The sequence below is a fragment of the Macaca thibetana genome, chromosome 8 (assembly GCF_024542745.1).
Source record: "Macaca thibetana thibetana isolate TM-01 chromosome 8, ASM2454274v1, whole genome shotgun sequence".
In the NCBI taxonomy this organism is placed as follows: domain Eukaryota; kingdom Metazoa; phylum Chordata; class Mammalia; order Primates; family Cercopithecidae; genus Macaca; species Macaca thibetana.
The window spans coordinates 136,992,849-137,010,976 of NC_065585.1; the positions used below are offsets into that span (position 1 = coordinate 136,992,849).

Below are 18,128 nucleotides of genomic sequence, written 5' to 3' on the forward strand. Positions count from 1 at the left end.
GCCTGTAATCCCAGTGCTTTGGGAGGCAGAGGTGGGCAGATGACTTGAGGTCAGGATTTCGAGACCAGCCTGGCCAATATGGCGAAATCCCATCTCTACTTAAATACAAAAAATTATCTGGTGTGGTGGTGTACACCTGTAATCCCAGCTACTCGAAAGGTTGAGGCAGGAGAAGCTCTTGAATCTGGGAGCCGGAGGTTGCAATGAGCCAAGATAGCATCACTGCACTCCAGCCTGGGTGACAGAGCGAGACTCCATATCAAAAAAAAAAAAAAAAAAAAAAAAAAAATGGCATGGCTGGGGTATTGGTGACATGCAGCTACTGTCCTAATATGCAGTTGATACAGATTCGGCTGCGGCTGACAACACTATTGCTTCCATTCATCTTCTCTTTGACGTTACGAATAGATAGGAACATTTAATTGTTAATCTGGCAATGAGACAGCAAATATTTTCTTAAATAGCTTTTTGTGGTTTAATTGTCTTTTTTATAGGAACTGGGGGTAAAGTCAAGAGAACTCTCAATTTTTCCATCATTCTCATGTATCAAAAATAGTTCCTGATGCAGCAAACCGGCAGCAGACCGAAGATTAATACTCAAATTCCTTCTGTTTTCCCGGACCAAAAGAAAGTCTTCTATTTGAGTTATTCATTTATTCCCATATATTGTTCATGGCCAAGTTACAGAATAAATTAGCCACACTTCTTAGTATAATATTTGGCCAATTCCCTCTCCTCCAGAGATTATATTCACATTTTTTGTGAGTTAAATAATAAAAAACATTAAAAATTTCAATCATCTATAATATTAAGAAGAACGTATTTTAAAAGGTTAGTGAAGAAGACACTTCTCACAGCAGGAACACTGATCATATCTGGGATGAAGAGGACCATCCTACGTTGATTTCCCTAGCCCACATTTTCCTACTGTTTCTGTACATCCTCATTGACGGTTTCGGGAAATACTCTTCACGATGCAGCCAGAAAAATCAAGAATTCAGAGTCCACTATTCTCACTGTGTTGGCGAAGTGAGGGAAGATAGATTCTTCTATCATCTCAGCAGAGAATTGCTTATTTTATCCAGATTTATAGTGTCTGCAGAACAAGAATGCTGTCACTCATAATGACTCCAGCCATTATTTATTTATCAGCCCGGGTAAAAGTTATAAGTCACAGTACACCGGACAGCTGCTGGTTTTGCCTGTTCATCCATCACTCCCTCTTTGTCTGTTAACACTGAAGATTTTCCTCTGAAAACCACCTTTTCTCACTTTCAGCCCCTGTAGTTTGCATGTGTTTGATCACATCCTTCCAGGTCTCCCAGGGAGCGTCCGTCTCAGAAGCTGGACACAGAGGTTGACCACACATAGGTCATGTGGGCATCCTGAACCAAGAGGCGTGCCTGTATCTTCACTTGAACTATGAAGGGGATGGTTAATGGGTACAAACATAGAGTTAGAATAAATAAGTTCTAGTGTTTGAATGCACAACAGGTGACTACAGTGACTAATAACTTATTGTACATTTTTAAATGACTAAAAGAGTATAATTGGAACATTCATAACTCAAAGAAATGCTAAATGCTTGAGGTGATGGATGCCCCTTTTACCCTGACAGGATTAATACAAATTGTATACCTGTATCCAAATATCTCATGTACCCCATAAATATATATACCTACTGTGTACTCATACAAGTTAATTTTTTTAAAACATTAAAAAAGGAAAGATGATCCTTTCTACTCCAGTTCTTAGCTGATACAATGTACATAGGGGGCTTCTCAGGGCAGTATGGAAAAAAACACACCATAATAAGTCCACATCAAAGAAGACAAACAGAGAGAAGAAAGGCTTTCATCTTCAGGCCCATAACATTTTTTTTAAGTTTCTCTGAGTAGGGCTTCTGTGTCTTGCAACTAAAAACATATTAAGGAATAAATAATCAATCCTGTTATTAATGATAAGACAGGAAAGAATAATAGACACAAGTAAGAGCATTCAGACAGCAGAAACTGTCTGGGACTAGCTGTCTGATGTCATTGACAACATCGATTGTTGGTGTAAGCAGACATGGGTGGAATAAATTGCGATGGTCACATTCTTGAGGAAAGGCTGAACCCTGGTATCCCCTGGAACAGAGATGCTGAGCAATTTCCTACACAGGCAGGGAGGAGGAATGTTTGCTGCATTGTGTTTGTCAGCCTTTGATGACTATTGAATAGTGTTTTTACATAAGGAGTCTTCAGTTTAAACAGAACAAAACTTGTGCACAGAAAAGTTGCTGTGTACTCCTCAAATCACACAGGAGTAAGGAGGAACAAAGCCAGATTTTAAAGCCAAGTCTGCCTGACATGAATGGGCACGTTCATCTACTATAACTTACTAATAACATTAGGGACACCAGTTATTTTACTAAGGCAAACAGCTGCTTTTCTGGGGGTAATAGACATATGTGATCAAAACGACCTCCCCCACCATCAGCCACAGTGCCTGACATTTTTGTTGTTAGAGATTCATTTGAATTCAGATTTTTAAAATTGCTGTGCTTTGGAGCAGAGGGCTTAATATATGTCTAATATATCATATGTCTAAATATATCATACTGAATACCTTTTTCAAATCAGAAGGGCATTTTTGCCAGTATTAAATCCTTGAATCTTACTGATGGCTCTGCATCTTATGTAAAACTCTTTAGTTTACAAAGAATTTTTGGCACAGTTTAATGTGAACATCACTGGACCTTATATACTTATGAGATGTTTGAACCTTGGGACATCAGCATAGTTTGAGGGTGGAGGAGCAGAGCGTATGAAATGTTGACTGGAAAATCAGGAAACATTTAAAGATGATACAACTTTGTGCAGGAAGAACATATGAATTTGTTTTATCTGCAGTCCATGATGAAAAGGAAACCTTACAGAATAAAAATTGTGATTAGTTGTAACATGAATAAGCAGGCTCTGCTATTAAACAGAAACATTAATGGACTATTAAGCATAAAAGGAAAGCTAAAATATTCACCAAGATTAAAAAAGCAGCAACTGGGTCAAGTGCGCTGGCTCATGCCTGTAATCCTAGCACTTTGGGAGGCTGAGGAGGGTGCATTATCTGAGGTCGGGAGTTTGAGACCAGCCTGACCAACATGGAGAAACCCCATCTATACTAAAAATACAAAATTAGCCAGGCATGGTGGCGCATGCCTGTAATCCCAACTACTTGGGAGGCTGAGGCAGGAGAATCGCTTAAAACTCGGAGGCAGAGGTTGCTGTGAGCTGAGATGGCACCATTACACTCCAGCCTGGGCAACAAGAGCAAAACTTCGTCTCGAAAAATAAAAAATAAAAGTAATAAAAAATAAAAAAGCAGTATCCAAGATATACTTTGAGCCAACGTCCTCTGAAACTAACAGTAGAGTCACTGTTATAAAAAAAAAAAAGAGGAGCCCAAAGGAAGTAAAGAATTGCTGAGAGCACACTTCATCTAGTTAATTTATTTGATAAGGAGTTAGAAATCTGCAAATTAGGTTGCTGAAATATCGTCACTGATCTTGGAGAAAATGTGATTACTGAGTTTATTAGAATCCAGATGAAGAAATGCCACTGCACTTCCTTCAATATGGGTTTTGAGGAAGTGAACCATACCAGAATCAATACATGTTTTCAGTAGGTCAATAGGAAGTCCTTGCAAAATAGGGTTCTTTAATTTACACATGCTTCAAAATTACCTGATGGCCTTATTTAGAAAAACAAAAATTATTGGAACATAGTTCAAGAGTGTCAGAAGTCCAGACTGAGACATGAGAATTTGCATTCTTAACAAATTTCAAGGTGAATTTGTTTCTGATGCTACAGGTCTAGGAAGCATGCACCGAGCAGCTCTTGGAATGCCTTGGTAAGCTGTGCTGAGCTAGCCATTTGACAGCATATTTTGGGAACCAACTGGAGAAGTCTAGGTGTTGCAAAAGCATGGTAAGGAGCTGTATCTTTTTGTGTATTTGGAGACAAGGTCTCTCTCTGTCACCCAGGCTGGAGTGTAGTGGTGTGATCATAGCTCATTGCAGCATCCACCTCCCAGGCTTAAGCAATACTCCCACTTCAGCCTCCTGAGTAGCTGCAACTACAGGCATGTGCCATGGTCAGCACATTTTTTTTATTTCCTGTAAAGATTGGGGTCACACTATGTTGCCCAGACATCTCTAACTCCTGGGCTCAAGTGATCCACTCACCTCGGCCTCCCAAAACGCTGGGATTACAGGAGTGAGCCGCTGCATCTGGCTCCTCAAGCTGTATCTTCCTATTTAAAAGAAAAAGAAATAAACTTTATTGTGTATGCTTGATGTTTAGAACATAATGTCATAGAATATCATCAAAAGTTAAATGACGACTATAGTGAAGCAGATTATCTCACAGTTACTTTTCTTGTATGCAACAAGAATAGCTAAAATCTACTCATTAACTAAAACCTCTAATACAATTCAATTTTATTAACTTTATTCCTTATATTGTACTTAATCTGCAAGTCTCTTTCATCAGTATTTCTGTTGACTGTGCTGTAGGTGACCAGAAAAACTCTTGCCATGCCTTTGCTCACTTCAGGTGCCTAAATTGGGGGTCATGCATGCATCACGTTTTCTATAGAAATTAGGTTTCTTAACCTCCAAAAAATATGGAATCACTCTACATCATTTAAGTAGATGATATGTTAATTAAAGGTTATTGAGTTAATCACAGAATTATTAGAATGGCCAAAGAAATATATTCAAAGATAAGATTGCAGGGAAAATGCTGCACGCCATACCCCAAGCTGGCCTTCTGCTGCATCCCATTGAGGCGTTTAACTTGCACGCTGTTGTCAACCCATAAACATACTGCATTAGGAACCCACAAACATACTGCATTAGGAACCTTCTTTGAAATCTTCCTCATGTCCCCAGCTGCCACTCTTAGAACGGAGTGGATTCTCCACACAGAGCCTTTGTCCTAAAGTTGCTCACCTCTGTGTGGGGTCTGGAGGTGCATAAGAATCTTTCACAAGCCTGTACACTAACCACAAGCAAACTGAGAAATGTATATTTCTAGAGTCTACTTTGAAAAGGCACTATTTAGAACGTGGAGATCTATCCAAATTTAGGGAAAATGTTCCAAAAATGTCAGATGGCCTTTTCAGTGGGTGTTCTGGTTTATTGTTGTTGAACAAATGATGCCAAAACTTGGTGACTTAAGACGATGACTTATCATCTCTCATAGTTGAGTGGGTAGGTGGGAATGAATGAGGCAGTCCTTCCTTAAGGTTGCTCATGCATTTGCAGTCAGAAGTGGTTGGACCCGTATCATCTGGGAAAGGCTGCATGTCCAAGGCTGTTTCACCAACATGGATGCCAGTCAATGTTTTCTATCGACTGAGAGTCCTCTGGGGCTATGATCCAAGTGCTTACACTTGTCTTTTCTTTGATGTATGGGCTTCTCATAGCACCATTGCTGAATTTAAGAGAAAACAACAGAAGAAGTGTGTGTGTGAGGCAGGAACATGAAGAAGCCTCCAATTTCTCTAAAGGATTACTCCTGGATTTGGACAGTGTCACTTCTACCGTATTTCCATTGATCACAGGATTTTCCCAGATTCAGAAAGCAGAGTGGCAATATCACACTGCAAAATAGCATGCAAGATAAGAGCTGTTGCTGTGTCCTTCTTTGGAGTATGCAATCTGACAGATTGCTATTTGAAAGTGGACAGATGGAGCATTTTCGCAGCTAACTCAACAAACAAACACCCATAACACATGCGCACACACACACAAACACACTATATCTTGATATTCAGTCAAAATTGTTTCTTTCTTGACTTTAAGTACTATGATAATTATCTTTACTGCCTACTTACCTATAAATGCTAAGCCAGAAGCCAGAATTTGAGATCTATCACTGTGATAGAAGTAGGAAAGAGAAAAAGCATTTGACAAAATTTAACACCCTTTCATGATAAAAACTCTCAACATAATAAGTATAGAGGGATTGTAACTCAACACAATAAAAGCCATAAATGACAAAGCCGTAGCTAACATCATACTCAACAGTGACAAGTTGAAAGCTTTTCTCTGGGATCAGGGAGAAGACAAGGATGCCCACTTTCAGTACTTTTCTACAGAGTTCTGGAAGTCTGAGCTGGAGCAATAGACAAGAGAAATAAATACAAGTCACCCTAATAGGAAAGAAAAAGTGAAATTGTCTGTTTGCTGACAACATGATCTTATATAGAGAAAACTGTAAAGACTCCACCAAAAGCTGATAGAATTGATAAATAAATCCAGTAAAGTCACAGGATACAAAATCAACATACAAAATTGGTAGCATTTTTATACACTGATAAAAAGCTATCTGGAAAAGGAATAAAGAAAAGAATCCTGTTTACAACAGCAACAACAAATTAAATGTTTAGGTATAAATTTGAAGTGGTAAAAGACTTTTATACAGAAAACTGTAAAACTGATGAAAAAAATTTTTTAAATCACACAAATAAATGGAAAGGTATGCTGTGTTTATTGCTTAATAGAATATTGTTAAAACGTCCATACTATCCAAAGTGATCTACAGATTCAATGCAGCCACTATTAAAATTCTAATGTTATTTTTCACAGAAATGAAAAAAAATTCTTAAATTTGCACGAAACCACAAAAGACCCCAAATAGCCACAAACAATCTTAAGTAAAAAGAACAAAGCTGCTGCAGCCAATTAAGCTGACTGAGTTCCTTTCCTCATGGGGGCCCAATGTGCAAAGGCTGTAAACAGCCACTTCCTTGGTAGTGTATGTAGCTCATTTCTTGTATGGGTTGCTCTAAGGGACCTTGGGAGACAGGCTTTCAGATGTATGTTCTTGCCTCTGACCTTACACTACCCCAATGTAGACTCCAAACAGGCATGTGAGGTGTCTTTGGAAAGGCCCAGGGCACTGTGGCCAGGGTTTACATTGGCCAAGTTATCATGTCCATTTGCACCAAGCTGCAGAACAAGGAGCATGTGATTGAGGCCCTATTCAGGGCCAAGTTCAAGTTCCCTGGCTGCCAGAAGATCCACATCTCGAAGAAGTGGGGCTTCACCAAGTTCAATGCTGATGAATTTGAAGACATGGTGGCTGAGGAGTGGCTTATCCCAGATGGCTGTGGGGTCAAGTACAGCTCCAGTCATGGCCCTCTGGACAAGTGGTGGGCCCTGTACTCATAAGGTCTTCCACTGTGTTGCCCCTTCTTAACACTCACCAATAAATTCTACCTCCTGTCAAAAAAATAAAATAAAATAAAAAAAAAATAAAAAATAAAAAGAAGCATCAGACTGACTTCAAGATATATTACAAAGCACTTATAACCAAAACAGCATGGTACTCACATAACAACACGTTGACCAAAGGAACAGGACAGAAAGCCCAGAAATAAACCCATGTATTTATAGGCAATTGAGTTTCGACAAATGTGCCAAGAACATACAATGTTGAAAGGACAACCTCTTCAAAACTGGGGAAACTGTTCATCTCATGAAGACATCTATGAGGATTGTGTTTTCTTAAGAATAGAAGAGGTAACAACAAATAAAATGATAAAAGAGAATGAGGCATACTGAAGTGGCTTCATTGTCTAGGGTAATACCTGAGACTCATTCCCTCACAGCCACAGAAAGCTATGACTCAGACCACCACAGTGAAGTTAGGAGCAGAAGTTTAATAGGTGAAAGAAAGAGAAGAACTCTCTGCACAGAGAGGGGTCCCAGAGAAAATGGGTTGCTGCTTCCACGATGAAGTACAGGAGGTTTTATAGATGAGCTTCAGGAGGTGGAGGTTCTTTTTACATAGGGCACAAAAGATCGGTCAGACCAGGTGTGCCATTTGCCTAACATGCAAAAATCTGGCCACCCCCTTTCTAATCTTTTATGCAGAAATCTGGCGCCATGTTGCCTGTTTCTTTACTGCACACGTGGTGACAAAGAAAAGGGAAGATGGAGCCTCTGGGCTGAACACACCTGGCTCTCAGGTAGTGCCCAATTTCAGGCCCTCATCTTTGTTTGGGGTTCTCCAGAGCAGTACCTACAGAAAGAGTTTGAGTCTTGCTTCCCACTTAACCACTAGAAAGCTACCTAAAGTATGCATCTAACCATCTCACCATCAAAGTTAAATAAAAATAAAACCAGACTTTTTTTTTGGTTTAAGAACCACTGCCTTAGCAGGATACCACAGGACCTCAGTGACCTGGTGGCTGCTCCTGACTCCATCTGTAAAGGACTTTCCCACTTACATTTCCTGCATAGACTGTGGAGTGCCCTACCACAGGACTTTGAGTAAGCTGACCCGTTATTAAAATGCTAACCCCCCTGATTTTGATCTACACAACACCTACTCTTCCTTTCTGTAAGGACTTTGCTCTGGCATCACTTTCAGAAAATTTCTCTGTAGCCTCTATTCCTTGTCCTGAATTGGATTCTCTTCTTTTCTCTGCTCTCATGACTGCATCCTTCTAACAAATCCTTAGCCTATTTTATTATCTCCTGTTGTGTCTATCTCCATGACAGGGCTTGAAGGCTTCTGCAGGCAGGGATCATGTCCTATTTTTATTTCTGTATCCATTGCCCATAGCATAGGCTATTAATGAATATTTGCTGAATAAATAATTTTGTCTTCTTCCTGACCATTTGGAAGAAATGTTGCATTCTCAATAAGATGTTTAGTATTCTTTGTAAATGTTCTAGGAAACAGTATAAGGTACTTTGAGTTTATTTCCATCAATTCGCCAAATTTCAGAATTCTATAGCCACATGTAACAAGCAAAACTAAGACAAGAGATGCACACTTGGTAGTCGGGGCCAAAATGTTATTAGCACTTTCTCATTTGTGCCACTGATGTACAATCATGTCTTTGTAGAAAGAGACATACATTTCCACGGAAATTGTAGCACAGATCACGTACCAACTCTGAATCGGTTAATCTTTCTTCAACACCATAAAAATTATTTCTACCAATAACATTGTAATCCACACATTATTACTGATGAATTTTTATTAATTCAAAAGTGATCATCATTTCGTAGTCAGTGACATCCAGTCTTCTAAATTTTCAGAGGTCATTTTCCCCAGCTCTGAAATGAATGAAATATATTCAAGAAAAAAACAAAAACAAAAAAAGAAACTTATTTGAGAAGGACTTAGCAAGGTCAATTTTGCAAAATATCAAACTTAAATTCATAAGTATAAAAATTTTGATTTGAACATGTAAAGACAGCACAGTCCATTCCTTTCAAAGGTCTGTATCACTACACAATTTATGGAATAAACTACACACAAACAGCCAGTGGCAATATCAGAAATGCAGCAGCCAAACCAAAATCAATTATTCACATAATAAGCCCCTGTCAATCATTAGTTAAAAATAATGTGCATGAGTGTAACAGAGAAATATGTTAAAATTATTGTGAAATTTGACTCCTTAATATTTCTTTGACAACACATGTTCTTAAACATTATGTAAACTCAGGAAGGTGGTGAGGGGCCTGTTCTCTCTGGCAGCAGGTGATATATCTCCTCTCTGTCACTGAATCTCAAAGGAAGCCAAACAAAATGGAGGAGAGAAAGTCTGGCAAGAGATGAGCACTAACCTAACTTTAATTCTCTTCCCCTGTTTCTGAGTGCTCAGATGGGGCATGTGGCTCATTATACATTCATGAAAACATTTCGCCATTGTGTGCGCCTACCAAGACAATCGATTTAGACAACACAATGGCTTGGGAGTGATAGGGCCACACTCCAAATTTCAAAAGTACCAGGACACACAAAATCAAAACACACTATTTTTGTGATAATTGAATTTCACTCAGTTTTAGCCATACAAAAAATGAAAAATAAGGGAGTTGCTTCCAATTGCAATTTTAGAAAATAATGGAGGTGGCAAGAATCAGAAATACACACTCACCATTAACATTCAGAAATAATTTGTGTCAACAGTTTTATATATATGACATACGTATGTCCTTATTTTAAGAAGCATAAATCTCTTTAAAGCTAAAGAATTAGGTGAAAAACAACAGCTTTCAATGTTTTATATCTGCAGGGTAGCAAATTGTCCTTATGGACAATTTTAATATATGCCACGAAGAACATTTATGCAAATGATACCTTCCCTAGAGCCGATGTTAAGAAAAGACTTCCTAAGTAAAATTGTTGTCTTGACTCATGAAACTTAACCCAGCTAAAGGAAGATGTACACTGGCCTCTTGCAATGTCTGAACTGGTTGAATCTAGTGCTTTTATTTGCAAAGGTGAGCACTGAGGTTTTGCTTTTAATGAGAGCAGCCATTTTCTTTCTTTTTAATGCAGTTCAGGGTTGCTCTATCACATTCAACAACAGTTTCCAAAGAATCTACCTTTAGAAGTGACAGCATAAGCAGCTACTGAGTGGCTATTGTTTTCTACTAAGATAATTAAGATTCATTGAGATTCCTGACACATCACTGATCTACATATGCTTAATAAAAATTATACATAATAATACAGAATTTCTATAAGGGAAATCTGAGACTCATTGCTTCTGGGTTTTGCTTATTTTTTTGAGATGGAGTTTCACTCTTGTTGCCCAGGCTGGAGTGCAATGGCACAATCTCGGCTCACTGCAACCTCCACCTCCCAAATTCAAGTGATTCTCCTGCCTCAGCCTCCCAAGTAGCTGGGATTACAAGCACATGCCACCACGCCCAGGTAGTTTTTGCATTTTTAGTAGAGAAGGGGTTTCTCCATGTTGATCATGCTGGTCTCAAACTCCTACCTCAGATGATCCACCCACCTAGGTCTTCCAAAGTGCTGGGATTACACGCATGAGCCTCTGCACCTGACCTTTTTTTTTTTTTTTCCCTCTCTTTAATATTAGCAACTCTCCCTTTGCTTGTCATGTTGCACCACAAAGGGTTGATAAAGTACACAGAGGAATTACTGGGATAATACCAGACAAGTTCCATTCACCAGTAAATAGAAAGATTAGACAGACACTCAGATATTAAGAGAGTTGTTCAGACATGGAGTGTATGGTTTAATAAGAGCTTTGGAATATGTAGAAATAATATTTATTCTGTTGTAGAATTCAGGATTTGTATAACTCCCTGGGAAACGCAGATTATTATTTAGATACATAATAAACAATATGAATCAAAGAAAAATGACAAGATTTTAGCTCATGTTTCCTCGTTCTTAGACGCTGTTAGAGTAGGCAGTTATGCAGACATGAGTAAAGCAGGAGAGATGACCCTCAGGAGTGTCAGGTGACCATCAGGTGATGGTCAGGTGGTTATTAAACTATCTCTGTAACATAATAATTGGTTGCAGCCAGCGCCAGGGAAAGACAGTCTCCCAACAGACAGAAAATACCTGACGCTGGTGATCAGCAGCTTCCCATAAGATCTCAGGAGTTGGATGACTGCGCTCCAACATGGCACCACGAAACAAAATAGCACAGTTTAACTGGTATATGACCTTCCTCTAGGAATGGTCAACCGGTAATGGAAAACGCCTGAAGTAGGAACAACACACACCAGGCCCTGCTGAGGGGTCAGGGGTGAGGGGAAGGAACTTAGAGGACGGGTCAATAGGTGTAGCAAACCACCATGGCACACGCACACCCACGTACCTACGTAACGAAGCACCGCGGCACCCGCCTGCCTACATAACGAAGCACCGCGGCACCCGCCTGCTTACCAGGATGCCCCTGCCAAGAACGCGGCGCCCGCGTACGTACGTAAGGAAGCACCGCGGCGCCCGCGTACGTACGTAAGGAAGCACCGCGGCGCCCGCGTGCCTACGCAACGAAGCACCGCGGCACCCGGGTACGTACGTAACGAAGCACCGCGGCACCCGCGTGCCTACGTAAGGAAGCACCGCGGCGCCCGGGTGCCTACGTAAGGAAGCACCGCGGCACCCGGGTGCCTACCTGACGAAGCACCGCGGCACCCGCGTGCCCAGGTAACCAAGCACCGCGGCACCCGCGTGCCCAGGTAACCAAGCACCGCGACACATGCATATCTATGTAACAAACCTGCACATTGTGCACATGTATCCTAGTTTTCTTTTTTTTTAAGACATTTAAAAAAAAAAAAATGCCTTAAGTGAGCATGCGCACAACTTCAATAAACACACTGAGCATGTGGCCCTTCCCAAGTGCTGACAGGCCTCTGCCCATGCAGACAGCTCACCCGAAGGGAACAATCAAGGGAGTAGAACTGCAAACTCCAGAATCACACCGATGTGTAAAACCCCAAGGCAAGGATGAAATAGGGCACTTGGATCTCTGAAGTCACCCGCTGGGCCCTCTTCCAAGTGTACTTTACTTCCTTTCGTTCCTGGTCTGAAACCTTTTTTTTTTTTTTTTTTTTTTTTTTATACTTTATGTTCTAGGGTACATGTGCACAACTTTTTAACAAACTCTCAGTCCTGCTCCTGCAGCCTTCCCCTGCCTTAAACTTACTTCTGCCGCTCAGCTGAATTCTTTCCTCCGAGGAGGCAAGGATCAGATGGAGTTTGCTGCAGATCTGTGGGATTTGCCACTGGTAAAAAAGCTTTGTAATAGAAAAACACATTCTTCTAATTTTGAAATAAAACTAAGTTTTACCCAACCTTTTATCGCTGTCCAGTAATGACAAAAAAGTAACCTTTTCTGAAACTGCATCTCATTGTGTTTTATATTTTCTTGCTGCGTATTTTCTGAGGATGATAACTTAAAAATTTGAGAGTCATGCTATAAATTAAGAAATAATTCACAACAATAGACTTGGGGCAGCACTTAATGCTTAAATATAGCACTTAAATATTAAATATAGTTATTTATTATTAACAAATAATTGTTCATTCTGGCAGTTTGGTAAAGAAGATTTAAAAAAATGAATTGCCCAAAAGATCTATATTAGCAATATACACAAAATATATGAAGACAACGACACTCTGATTTTCTCGTGAAACTTTTATACAAAATTCAGTCTAACTAGGAAATATCATACATAAAGAGGAAGATTCTACCACTATTGCTGTAGTGAAAATGAAGCAAGGTGTTGGCAACTGAGAGTTAAGCACAAATCTCCTATAAGATCTTGGCAGATAAAGATGGGCAGAGATGGTACAATAAACTTGGCAACAACTAGCATATTATTTGAATGTGAAACGTCTTTCGGTCACATTTGTATAATTCTATGAAATCACAGAATTTTATAGTGCAGGGTTCCAATTTTTATTGACTACAAGATGAAGATTCGTTTGCCTTAGTACGTAAACTCTTAGTTGCTTAAAATCTTTGAGGCTTATTGGCTTTGTGTATGTTTTTGTTGTGTAATTTTTTAAGTGTCTTTTTATATATTTTGTGTCTTTTGTCCTGTATCATAGCTCGGAATTTAGAACGGCCTGGTATATAATAGGCTCTTGAGAAACATTTACTGTTTAATTAATAAATGTCGTTAATGAAAGAAGCAGATCAGAATTTGTGAACATAACTTTTTCTTGAATTTTTGTTTCTGGAAAAACTAAGGCTATATGAGTGGTATTCACAAAGTATAAATGTTGCTACTCCTCACTGGTTCTTGGGAAGGGTATAACCCTGCCAAGAGCAAAGAAGTCACATTTCAGCTTTAACTTTAAAAAAGGACTTTTCAAACACTCTGAAGAAGGTCCACCATCCTATAAAACTTGTGAGAAAAGAACGCTCGGTGCTAGATTTTAAATACCAAGAGAGAGGTCTGGTGAACTTACCATATAATTTTTACTATAATTGACAACATTAGTAAGATGAAAAGTATGAAAAAAAAAAAACCAACAACAACAGTTTTCTCATGTGATACAAGAGTGCCATAAAAGCCTTTTTCTTGGACCTGAGACTGTGGGTGGAAAGGAGTGAAAATTCAGAGAAACCGTCGAGAAAGCATAGGGCTGCAGTGGGCCCTACCTCCCATGGCTTGCTCTTGATAGAAAAGTGCTGGTGGGTTTCAGGGGTTTAGAAACTGCATTTAAGTTCTATGGATTCAATGTCAGGAAACTTCCGTCCACTTTCTGTTTGGAATTCTGAGGAGGCCACCACACAGTAGAGTAAAAATGACGACGTGATGTTTACAGAGGACCTGCAGGTGCCCAGCACACACTCGACTCCCTGTTCCTTCTCTGTCTCTCCAGCACGCACGAAATAGGACAATTAAAGGTCCCATGGCCCTCATAGGAGACACAGAAGATGGCTAAGAAGTGAGAATTAGCATATTGCTAGGGAATTGTTGCCATAGAGACTCAGGAGACTCCATATCCAAGAGTATAAGCTGAGTAACCCAGGGAGAAGGGAGAGAAGACCACATCACAGGGAGTAGGGGAGGAAGCAGTGCCCGTGGGCCTGGCTCTACACATTGAACTTGTGGGAGGGAACGGACCACCAGCTGCTCCACTCGTGGAACCATCAGCAGTGAGTCAGTGAGGTGTGAGGGAACCCGCGGGAAAACACACCTCAGCGGGGCCCAGGAAGCACCACTAGACAGACCAAGGACAGGTACCCAGGACCAGGCCAGGATACGGAAATGAACACCAAAGTCCTCCTCATGAAAGTGAGATCATAGACACTACATGGAGGAAGAGAAGGCGGACAGAAAGAATCATCAGCTTACTAAAATTGAATCTTGAATTTAACTAAATACTTGGAAAATTATCAACCATAACTGGCTAAATTCCACTCAGATAACACAAATACATTTCCAGTCTTTGATGGAATTGGCTTTTCCAGGGATAAACTGAATTCAGTTATCAAGAAATCAGCATGAGGGCCAGGTGCAGTGGCTCATGCCTGTACTTCCAATGCTTTGAGCAGCCCAGGCAGGAGAGTCACCAAGGCCAGAAGTTAGAGACCGGCCTGGCAACATAGGCCGGTCTTCTCTACAGAATAAAATTCTCTCTACAGAATAAAATTCTTCTCTACAGAATAAAAATAAATAAATAAAATGGTTATGCTGAGAGAGAGAACAAAATAAAAAAATTTTTAAAAAGAAATAAAAATAAAATATCCAGGTGCACACCTGCAGTCCTCAGTACTCGGGAGGATGAGAAGAGGGTATCACTTGAGCCCAGGAGTTATAATTGCACCACTGCACTCCATCCTGGGCACAGAGAAAGACCTCGTCTGTAAACAACAACACAACAACAACAACAACAAAAACTGCCATGGCAAAGTTGAGGGACAGCACTTCTAAGAGCAATGGATGATAAAATGATGGATTAGAAACAGCGACTTTCCGCCCTCAAGAAGATTGCAATCTAGTGGGAGAAACATTTGCATATAAAAGAAAAGCAAAAACAAAGTATTCCTAAGGAAAATTTGAAAGACTATCAAATGTATAATTACAATGATCCTTAGTTGAAAATTAAAAATTGAAAGGCATGGAGCTGCTTTTTATTCCTATTTCTGTACTAACACTCTATAATAGCAAGTGAATCTTTGGGTGGAGGAACAATAGGATCTTTTGAGATTTTTCTTTTCAGTGGCAGAAGGAGAAAGTTAATGATTGTAAGGCCATCTCTAAATTAAAATTCTTTCAGACATAGTTTTCTGTATACTGGGATGACCATCACATATCTCAAAGGTTAAATGTTATTATGTTTCTCAGATACTTTCTAGACTGTTGATATTTGGGTAGATAGCTAGATTATATGATTCTCGCTTCTCTGAAATTAACAATGGTTTTAGATATTGTAACCCAAGAAAATCACAATACAGCAAAACCGAGCTTGTGCAAACTGCAAGGTCTTTAGATGTTATTTTAATTTTTTAACTATGTGATGGAACTATATATATCATGTATCTATGAATAATTGTAATTTAATATTTCACCCTTATTATGTAACATGGGATAGAATCATCAAATGTGTGAGTGAGCAACAGTGTAATGTCCCTAAAAAGGCTCTATTATAACCCATTACTCATTCCTGAGCTGACCATTGTAAAGATACCAATACTGATCTCTAGCTATAAAAACCATTCTGGAATTGTTTGCTACACCATAGTAATCGTTCTTTATGTGTTACAAAGGGATTAAAAATTAGTGGTCTTAAGAAAATCCTTATCAGTAAGATCTGTTTGGCAACTTCTTTTGTTTAGACTGCGGAGGATGTCAGCTTTAACCGTGCACATTTAATACATATTAGTCCATTTCCTTTCCCTTTCACAAATCTTATCTAAGACCAAACAAGCCCATTGTGTCATTGATAATACTGTATGAAAAGGGAAGTCAGGACCAAGTTTCATAATCTTTCTGATTTTAAACCTAAAGACTAACCTCAAGATTCTCTTATTTGTATATGAAAACAGCACTTTTTATTACTTTAAACATACAACCAATTCTTGTAAAAGAAACTTCAACAAACTTCATGTTTAAGAAAATTAGTAGAGGGATTTGACTGACCTTTATAAAACAGAGCTGAACTTTGCCTTTTAATATACATGTGAAACAAGATATAGTAATGCAATTGAAAATTAAGATATTCGAGGGGGTTGAGGGAGTAGCAAGAACTATAAATAGCTTTACAAAAGAAAATATGCAATCTCCCACGTATCTGCAAGTGAAAATTTAAACGGAGAAAATTATGGTTTATGATCATATTTTACTTGTCATTATATAAAATTTCCAAGGCAAAATTTTAGATGGATATGAATTATGGTTATTTGGATTCATAGAATGTTTAGGCTGGAATATCTGACCAACTCCACCTAATTTAAACAAGACACATTCTAGGGCAATGTTTGCTGCTTTTGCCCACAATTTTATCTTTAGCTCTTGGTGTCTTTCTCTGCATTTAACACTAAATTCAATACTTTTTTATTGAATTAAATACATTCAATTAGGCATTGTTCTAGACATTGAAGATTCTTTTGTGATTTGGACACTATGACTAAAGAGACGTTAGAATGAAAACATTTCGAGCTACTCATTGTACAGAGAAGGAAACCAAGATCTTGCAAGATAGCAACTTTGGCAATGTCTCATGACTGATTAGTTATGAGAAAAGACTAGAATGTGAGGTCCACACCTAATTCACTGTTTATTCTTTGACTAGATAACACCTCCTGAGGCAAATCAATTCTGATCGGCTACCTGGTATGTTGTGTCAAAATGGACTTTCCTGCCATAACAACAGAGGTATCCTTTTGGTCTTAGCATTAACCATTTAATGATGTTTTTATCACATCATATCCTAGTTGACAGTACAACAGCATGGGGTAAATTATCTATTTAAAAATATAACCAATCATAGATACGCTGCTTAATGGAGTAAAGACAAACAGCTTATGAAAATATCAATTTAGAAAATAGTGGAGCACTATACAATATCTACTAAGTATACAATGTGACTCTGTTTGTATTTCTTTTTTTTTATTTGTGACAATCTCACTCTATCACCAGGCTGGAATGCAGTGGTATGGTCTCGGCTCACTGCAGCCTCTGCCTCCTGGTAAAAGCAATTCCCCTGCTTCAGCCTCCCAAGTAGCTTGGACCACAAGTGCGTGCCATCACACCCAGCTAATTTTTTGTATTTTAGTAGAGTCGGGGTTTCACCATGTTGGCCAGGATGATCTCAATCACCTGACCTCAGGATCTGCCTGCCTCAGCCTCCCAAAGTGCTGGGATTACAGGTCTGAGTCACCACACCCAGCCCTCTTTTTATTTCTTTTTTCCGCTTTATAGGCAAATTTATAGCACATTTATGGAAGAAAAAGACACATTTGTGTATTTTAAATTTTATTAGAATATTCTGATAAACAATGCATTCCAAAATGGATGAAGAATCAAATGCCTTTAGAAGATATTTTGGACTCTATATAATATACTTCATTATGATTAGATACAAGTTATATAGAACTTGTCACCCACATTTTTATTTCTACTTATTGTCGTATAAAATATTTTATAAAAGTGTCATCAAATACTCACTAAACATGCGTTTTGCCTTCAATTATAATTATGGTGATTAATTAGAAAATGCTTAATGGTATGCAGTATACACACCTCAGAATAAATTAGGGGTGAGACATAGTTTTTGTTTTTTTCTTTTTATTTGGCTTTGTATATTGTCAGTTTTGGAGGAAGATGCTAG

The 18,128-nt window shown here is 38.9% G+C and overlaps 1 long non-coding RNA gene and 1 other non-coding gene across 2 annotated transcripts; one reads left to right on the forward strand and one right to left on the reverse strand.

The window, feature by feature from the left end:
* Positions 1 to 277: 277 nt before the first annotated feature.
* Positions 278 to 11,753, reverse strand: LOC126960870 (uncharacterized). Its single transcript, XR_007728135.1, has 3 exons — positions 11,653 to 11,753; positions 4,226 to 4,293; positions 278 to 1,420 (listed from the first exon to the last, which is right to left on the reverse strand). It is a non-coding gene; the product is annotated as an uncharacterized LOC126960870 (long non-coding RNA).
* LOC126961914 (small nucleolar RNA SNORA70) lies at positions 6,721 to 6,856 on the forward strand. Its single transcript, XR_007728495.1, has one exon. It is a non-coding gene; the product is annotated as a small nucleolar RNA SNORA70 (small nucleolar RNA).
* Positions 11,754 to 18,128: the final 6,375 nt, after the last annotated feature.